Raw genomic sequence first — 8825 nt, forward strand, 5'->3', positions numbered from 1 at the left:
ATATGTACAACACCTGTACACGAAAACATAAAACTCTTTTGAGAAAAATTAAAGACTTAATGGAGAGATACAGACAAAATAGGAATCTAAAAATAGATTCACACATATATGGTCAATCAGTTTTCAAAAAAGGTGCCTGTGTAATTTAACGGAGAAAGGAAAGTCTTTTCAAAACAAACAGCTGGATGTCCATAGAAAATACATGGACTTTGACCTTTACCTTACACCATATACAAAATATATTTAAGTAGGTAATAGACCTAAATGTAAGAGCTAAAGTATACAACTTCTAGTAAAAAATACAAAAAAATTAAAGTGAGTCAAAGACGTCTTAGAATACAAAAAGCACAAATCTTTAAAAATAAAAATTAATAAGCCAGACCTCTTCCAAATTATAAATGTTTGCTGTTCAAATGACATTATCAAGAAAATGATAAGCCACAGACTGAGGGAAAATACTTGAAAAAGAGAAACATTAAAAAGGACTGGTAGTCAGAATATATAAAGAACTCTTACAACTGTGTAATAAATGAGAAATAAATGGACAAAAGATTTGGAGATTCAGTTCACTAAAGAAGATACACAAATGATAAATAAGGGCATGAAAAAATGTTCAACGTCAGTAATCATTAGGGAAATGCAAGTTAAAAACAATGAATTATTGGGACGCCTGAATGGCTCAGTTGGTTAAGCGTTGGACTCTTGGTTTCATGACCTCACCATTTGTGAGTTCAAGCCTCATGACCAGCTCCATGCTACCGGAGCAGAGCCTGCTTGGGATTCTCTCTCTCCCAATCATGCATGCATGTTCTCTCTCTCTCTCAAAATAAACAAACAAACAAACAAACAAACTTTTTAACCCAAACTTTAAAGCAAACTTTAAAAACCCAAGTAGTTATTGCTACACATGTACTTGAATGACTAAAACTAAAAATACTTATAATATCATGTGTTGGTGAGGATATAGAGCAAATAGAACTCTCTTCCGTTACTGATGGAAAGTGTGACATGATACGGTCCTTTGGAAAACAGCTTTTCAGGTTTTTTTATAAAATTAAATGTGCACTTATCATATGACCCAGGAATTCAGTCCTTAGATACTTAAATAAGAAAAATAACATGTGTTCACACAAAGATATGCACATATATGTTCATAGCAACTTCATCTTCAGTACCTAAAAGCTGAAAACAATCCAAATATCTATAACTAATGAATGGATACACAAATTGTAGTATTTCCTAACAATGGAATACTTCTCAGCAACATAAAGAAATGAACTGATACATGAAACAACACAGCGAATCTCCAAAGCATTATGCTAAGTGAAAGAAGCCAGATGTGGAAGACTACCTGATTTGATGTATATGAAATTCTAGAAAAAGCAAACCTGTAGTAACAGACCAGATTAGTCATTGCCTGGGACTGGAGATGGTAACATGAGATTGACTGCACCCCAGCATAACAGCACTTTTTGAATGATGGAAATGTTCTGTATCTTGATCATGGTGGTGATTATATATTTATCACACTCACCAAACTATACGTTTTTAAATGGGTGTGTTTTATTGCATATAAATTATAACTCAATAAAGCTGATTTTTTAAAAATGTTCTAGGTCTAGGGCTTCACAGCAGACTGACAAACAAAAAGTTCCTGGACAAACTGTGGGTGCAGGGAAAGGTGAACAATTAGAGCAATTAATGACATCCATCTACTTATATGTTGAGTCTTATTATAAAGCACCTATCTATTGTTGGAGATTTAAAACTTCTCCTTTGATAAAGAATCTGTTACTTCACACTCATCCACGTGTCTCTTTTCCTTCCAGCCTTTTGGCTGGTTCTCCAGTGTTGTCATTTCTTATTACCTCTTGAACTTGAGTCTAATGTTTTTGTGCTTGGATCTCATGTAGTTTCTAAGCGACTAAGAATTCAAAAGTTTATGGTCATCTGGTCAATTTAAAAGGGATCTTTACTTAAACTCATTGGTATTTGCAATGCCAGCATTTCACATATTATCCTTTCCCAGTGGAAAAGCTGAACAAGTAAAGAAAAAAAAATAAAGCTAATGAGTGGGCTATCATGGAAAACAATTTCGATATTTTAGAAACTTTCTCTATAAATGTAACAAGGCTGTTCACATGATTTCTGCAATTTATAGAAAAATAAATTAATGCCTTTCCAGGCACTATAGTCAATGAAGAAAACCCTTAAGTATGTTTGTGTGAGTAACATATGCAGGGACTCCCTCTTCCTCAAGAGACCTGAGCTCCAGCAAAATGAGAAAACTGGCAGAGCACCACAGAGTCCCAGGAGAAACTGAGATTGAAGCCACACAAAAAGAACAGAAACTCTTCATGCTTTTTAAGTTTCTACTCCAGTTTGATATGAACAAAGCTTTGTACCCAAATCAAAAATACATTAAAATTTGTTTTCTCCTCTGAGGACTTGATGGCTGTTTGCAGGTGATAGAATGAATCTGGTAGGGAGGCACAGCTGTGTCTTGCCAAGTTTAGAATTCATTCGGTCTCTTTGGTCTAGGCAAATCCCACCAAATGAGAACAGTTTGGTGTTTCAATCTGTTTACTCTTTGTAAAATAGAACTTCCTGTTTTTTTATTTTGTAAAAATTTCATGAAATGAAGTAGGATTTAAATATTTGTTTTTGATGAGTTGAAAGCAAACAGATCAAAAATATATGGATAAAATTTCCCTCAAATTTCCCCCAAAATTTTAATAATTAAGAACTAGCCAAACATACTTTTGGTTTGGGACTGGATTTAAATTTCAAAACATTCAGAGAACTCAGACTGCATTCCAAACAGAAATGTTTTTGTTTTGGTGTTTTGTTTGAATTTTACATGGGGAGCAAAACATTTGGGTTCGTCTCCACAAATATGAATCTGCTTTCGGTATTTATACATCAACTGTTACTCTGATAGGAATGTTTTCCTTTTTTTTTTTTTCTTTCCCCTCTGAGAATGAAATCAACTTTCAAAGAAAGGAGAGACTCTGTTGATGATGGAGAGTAACCCAAGTCTGTATTTGGCAAGCCTCCTTTTTACAGAAGCCCGTACTCTGCTGTGGCACCCATTGTGGATGGACCTCATTTATAAATGTAGCAAATATCTTTCATTTTCAGTTCCCCTTCTCCTCCTAGACCTCAGAGTCCCAAACATCAATTCTGTCCTCTCTCCAGACTCTGTTCCAATTATGCTTTGTGGCTCTTTCCACCCCTCCCCATGTCTTTAGGAAATCTCCACTCCAGTTCTGGCTCTTTGGGACACATCTCATTCACTCCCGCATTCTTACTGTCTGTCAAGAGGAGCCTTGCTCTGAGTCTGGGCTGTGCTGGTTATGGAATGGAGGCCACTTGGAACCCCAATGAACTCAGGAAGTCAGTGAATTCTGGGCCAAGGTCTTGGGAGGAGAAACTCCTGTTGAATTGGAATAAATGGCTACAGAAATTTCAAGAGGCAGTGGTCGATGGACGTAGGACAGGGAAAATCCTGTTTAGGGTGTCCTGGGCCAATGACATTTCATTTCCTGGAAGAGGTGTTTGTAGGTATGAAAAGTCCCCCATTGTCTAGTCAAGGGCAGATACATACCAGTGAAGGACAATTACTTGTAACCATCGCAATGATTGGAGCTGTCGATTTAACCAGATCTTCAGGAGATTTTCTAGCCTTTTCTCCTGGTTCTCTTTGTAATTGTGACAATTAGAGCCTCAAAGGGAGAAAAGACAGCAAAAAGAGACAAAACTCAAATTGATCAATTGTGCTATCTTTTAGCAGTTAAAAAGTTTATGCTCCTTTCTGAATCACTAGATAAAATGAAAAGATCGATGACTGACTAAAATGCGTGTTGAGAGAACTGGTAGTCTTTCTCTTCCCCTGGGGAGACTGCTAAAGGTATATTATCCCATTTGTAAAGACATTTTGCCTGTGTCTTTGCAGCTTGTGTGCTAGTATTGTGACTGAGGGGATAAAGTGACAGGAGAGAGTCATCCTGCCGCCTGCTCTATGGTGGAAGAGGTGGGCAGCCCCTCAGGGGGAGCACAGCTCTGCAGAGGGCCAGATGGTAATAGGCTCCCCATGGGGACGGCAGCAGCAGGGGTGGCAGATGGTCCCTTGCCTGTGGAGGCTCTCCGGAAAGAGGATTCATACAAGAGGGAACAGAGTTTCAGGCACCACCATGCAGTGTGTGCTATTAAATATTTAACAAATGGCTGTCCAGAAAAGAACTCTCTGGTTTGTAGCATAGGCCAATTTTCATGGTGGAAATATTCTCCCCAGCCCCAATTGCAAGTCCCCAACCTGATCAAGGAGTCTCTGGAAGACGGGTTGGGAAGAAATGAGCAAAATCAGGTCTGGCAAGCCAGGGGGAGTGGGTCCTAGCATTCCAGTGCCCCAAGGGTTAGGCCTCCAGGCCCCCTGCCGAAGGGAGGGAGGGTCCTTGCAAATTCTTAGGGGAGCTGGTGTATTTTCTATAGATTTCTGCTCTGTTTGTGTTCCCTCTCCACTTTCAACATAAACAACCACATTTGGCTGTGATTCCTTCAAGTGTGACCTCATGAACTCAGGGTTTGAAGTAAGTCATTTATCAGAACCAAAACCTGTATTTGGGCTCAAACAGAAAGAACTGAAGGCTACACCTCTTACAAAATAACAATATTTTTTATTATTTTTGAACAAAATATTTTTGAACATTCTTCAGATATTAGCTTCCTAGAGCTAGGCACATAGTTTGAGATGGTACACAACAGGTAACATTTATTGAGTGCCCACTATGTGGCAAGTGCCTTCCACGTATCAGCTCATGAAAGGTGGTATTATTCGGAGAATTGCACCTTTTAAACAAATAACCACAGTGAATGCTTTTGAATAAGGCTATATGTTACACTAGACTGTCCACCAGGTAGCTTGAGATGGTAAAAAAAAAAAAAAAATAGCACATATTTAATTGGGTTCCTACTGTGTACTTGATATTTTCTATGAACTTTGCATTGAATGTTTATAATGATCCATGAGTCAGGTGTCAGTACGATGCTTATTTCACAGTGAAGGAAATAGAGGACAGAAAGTGACATCCTGAAGGTCGGACAACTCATTGATGGTGGAGCCAAGAATCAAACCCAGGAAGCCTAGGACCAAAGCTTGCTTGTCTTGCTCGTATGGATAGGACTCCACCGTCTTTCCAACTCAAATGTTCCTAGGCAAATCCCTGACAGTCAGTATAGATGGCAGACTTTGATTTCAAAGCACTGCACTTCTTATTGAAGTGTTTCTACACAGCCATCCTTCCCAACACATGCTTCCTTTGGCTGTGAACACTACCCTTTTCACTGTTGCGGTAGATACTGCTTAGCATTACGTCATTGTGGTCTATGAGTTAGAACTGAAGTATTCACATGCTAAGAGGTCAGGAGATAAATTTGGAATCATACACAATTCTCCTAATTGCTAGTCAAGTTCAGTGTGATCCCCTTGAAAACCAGTCCAAAACCACATATAATTCAGCTGAACCAAGGGGTTAAGGAAAGTCAGATTTCAGAAGAATTCTATTGATTTCCACGTGTAGACTTTTTAGTGCTAAAATAGTTTTGAAGTTTCTGCCTCATTGGAGTGACATAATTTACACCTTTCATTCTGGGGTTGTCTTAGCTGAACTGCACAGTGGTGTTCTTATATAGACAAAGCTACTGGAGTTTAGAAACAGGAAGGGCTAGAAACTCACTTTTAAAAGTAAAATAAAGCTTACACAGTGGGGGATTTCCTTAACTCTCCAAAGTCTGACATATGTTAGGTAGTCAGGAAAGAATAATAAAATTTCCCTGCGAAAGCATTTCACAAATGGCAGTGGCTAAAATATGGTTTTCTAGGTGGCCATGGATCTGATTTCCATCCCATTTGCCTCACCTCCTGCAGGGCCGGTCTTGCAGAGACAGCTCCAGAAGAGCCCTGAAGAAGAGTCAAGCCTTCCAGAACAGTTGAAGGATGACCTGAAGGGTGCCCAGCCCACAGCTGAGGCTCCTGCAGAGAACCTGTGTCTGTGTCTAAGAGCTGTGCTAGCTTTCTCTGGCCACTCCCTTGATTACCCAGGAAAGGGTACCAGCTTTGATCAGGCTCTGACATCTCAGCCAGCACCACCTGATGATGGAGAAGGGGAGGAGATGCTTGTTCTTTGGAAAGCAGACAATAGGAACCACATGGATATGCAGGGTATCTAGCAGGTAGCCCTAAGAAAGAAAGGACAAGATTAATGGAGATGAAGATGAAAGAGCGTGCTTCTGGAGGACAGATGGGATTTCAGGGAGCCCTTCAAAAAGTTGGTGCACAGTGTAGGCTTGTCAAGACATTGGATTCAGCTCTGAGGGCCTCAAGGAATAAGGAGGAGCTTGTGGGGTTCTGATGCTGGGGCCCAATTTAGTTTACGGGCTCACACCTGTAGCCTGCGATTGAGTGAGAAACGTGGGAATTGAAAGATCTAGGTAGTAATATCCCAGTGCATTTATGTATTTCATTACAGTACAGTTGGTTATGCTACAACATGACATACATGTTCCTAAAACTCCCCTCACTATGCAGAATCGCATGATAAAAATCACGGGGCTTAGAGAGAACTACAGCCACCTAAACATTTTTGTCAGTGACATAACAAAGATAGAAATCTAATAAAGACAGAACAGCCTCACACATGTTAAATGATTGAGAAATGAGCAAATACTACAATAAATATGGTGTTTTATCTTGAAAAAGACCTGAAGTTTGCTTACAGAAGCGGGCATTGCAGCTTGCAAGTCATTGGGAAGTGATAGAAGGAAGGTCATCAGAGTTTGCAGTCTTGGAATCCTGGAACTTGTTATTCTGTCTTTGAACTATAGGCCCTTTGAAGCATACATTTTTAATGGAGACCCGCAACGTCAAAATTGAAAATTTGACCCCGTGGATAGTCATTGTTTTCAGTTAACTTCTGTATCCCTGCTGGACATTCTTCCGTGGCTTTCTCATCTGCACATGGGGCTTCACCTAACAGCTGAAGGCTTTGGAAATTGTAGTGAAGTTTGAAACCACCAAATCAGCCATTCATAGTACTACCAGGTGCCACTTGGACAGAATTTGGCATTTTGCCTTAAGCTCCTGTATAGAGACAGTGCTTTCTCTTTGTGAGAAAAATTGTCCCCCCTTTGCATTGTTTGATTTTTCCATCTCAACAATGCTCGCCTTTCCATTTCTTCTATTTCCTCAGGGCTTCTTGACGTCTGAGCCTTCAGAGTTGTTTTGTCCATAGATGTTTCTTCTGTTGTCTCAGCGTTGCGGAATCCTTTACGTCTGTTGCTTGGGAAATAGCACGTTCTCTTGATTCTTTCAAAATGCTTTTTTCACTTCAAGTTTCTCCTCAATACCTAAAATTTTCTTTTTTCATGACCAGTTTGGCATTTTTAAATCAGGATGCTTAGACAGGTTTCAAATGTTGAATAAGTATTTTTAATACAGAAAAGTTCACAGTAATAATAACCAAGCATAACCTGGTAGGACAAGACCCTTGTGTAGGGTACGTAGAACGGGTAGGATAACCACAGCCACAAGGTAGGGGGCAATGTGTGAAGTGTGGGCATGTGTATATTTTATGAATTTCTACAAGACTTGGCTCAGCTGGGTGCGGTTTTCTATATTAACGTAATTTTTTCTTTTTTCAGAAAAACTTGCCTGTGAGAACTTTGCATACGCTCGAAGTATCCCGTACTATGTTAATCTAAGTCAAAATAAATTTGCGTTTTCAAAACAAAATGCTGTGCTCTTGCATTTTCTCAGCTTCTGTGACGTAGATGGGAAAGTTAATATTCCCATTGGACAGAGGAGAAAAACTAAGCCAGGAAGTTCCAAGGCCTGGAAATAAGCCTGGAACAACCAAAACAACCGAAGATGAGACCTATCTCTGTCCTTCTAGTTCCTAAAGTGAGTTCTACCCCTTCTTCTGGAAGTTTGATTTTGTGAGCTAGAAAATTTTCTCTTTGTTTGTTGCTTCTTAGTAAGGCAGAGTCTTGGCTAAAGCAGAGTTGCCTGGGTATGTTCAAATTCTCTCCTAGCTCTGGGAGACTTTCTGCCACATTTTAACTTGTAAATTAACTGTCTTCAGGTAGAGGGCACCCTACATTTTGAGGTTAACCCTTGAAATAAGAGATTCTGCCTGTGCTGTGCTGTAGACACAGGACAAAAGGAAGTATCCCTTCATCCCCTGAGTGCTGGCCAAGAAAGTTCCCAGGCAGAGCAGAACTGGGGGGTGGGTATCCTTCTTCTGGAAGGGGTGCAGTCAATTTGCACCCATTAAGAAATTGTCCTTTCTGAAGACAGTAACCCTTCCCTGTTCCTGTCATGGTTAATTCAATTTAGCTTTCACCTGCCTTGCTCACTATGAGAGAACATGCTCTCAGTGTTGTTGAACCTCTCCTTCCTCTTGGTGCTGTGGTGTTCTGACAGTTTCTGGTCACACTCCAGCTCAGTGACAGGAAAGGATCCCAGTCGTTTCCCATAATGAGCTCAGGAATGACCACTGCTATGCAGTGAGCACCTCTCTGTGCTCCAGGCCTCTGAGGAGCTCTTCACATATTCATTCCCTCATTCCACCAGTATTTGGTGAGGGCCCATCTCGTGTCAGGATCATTCCTTTAGTGAGGGTTATCTCCCTTGCTTCTTATAATTCGAACTCTGCAGATGGCTCCCAGCTCCTGCACTTAACCGTGTGCTGGGCTGCTTCTCTCATTCAGGGCAGCCCATACTGTCTTAGGCCAGGGTGCCAGAAGCTCAGTCGGGCTCAATCATTTTC

The sequence above is a fragment of the Crocuta crocuta genome, unplaced genomic scaffold, assembly GCF_008692635.1.
Source record: "Crocuta crocuta isolate KB4526 unplaced genomic scaffold, BGI_CrCroc_1.0 scaffold10, whole genome shotgun sequence".
Taxonomy (NCBI): Eukaryota; Metazoa; Chordata; class Mammalia; order Carnivora; family Hyaenidae; genus Crocuta; species Crocuta crocuta.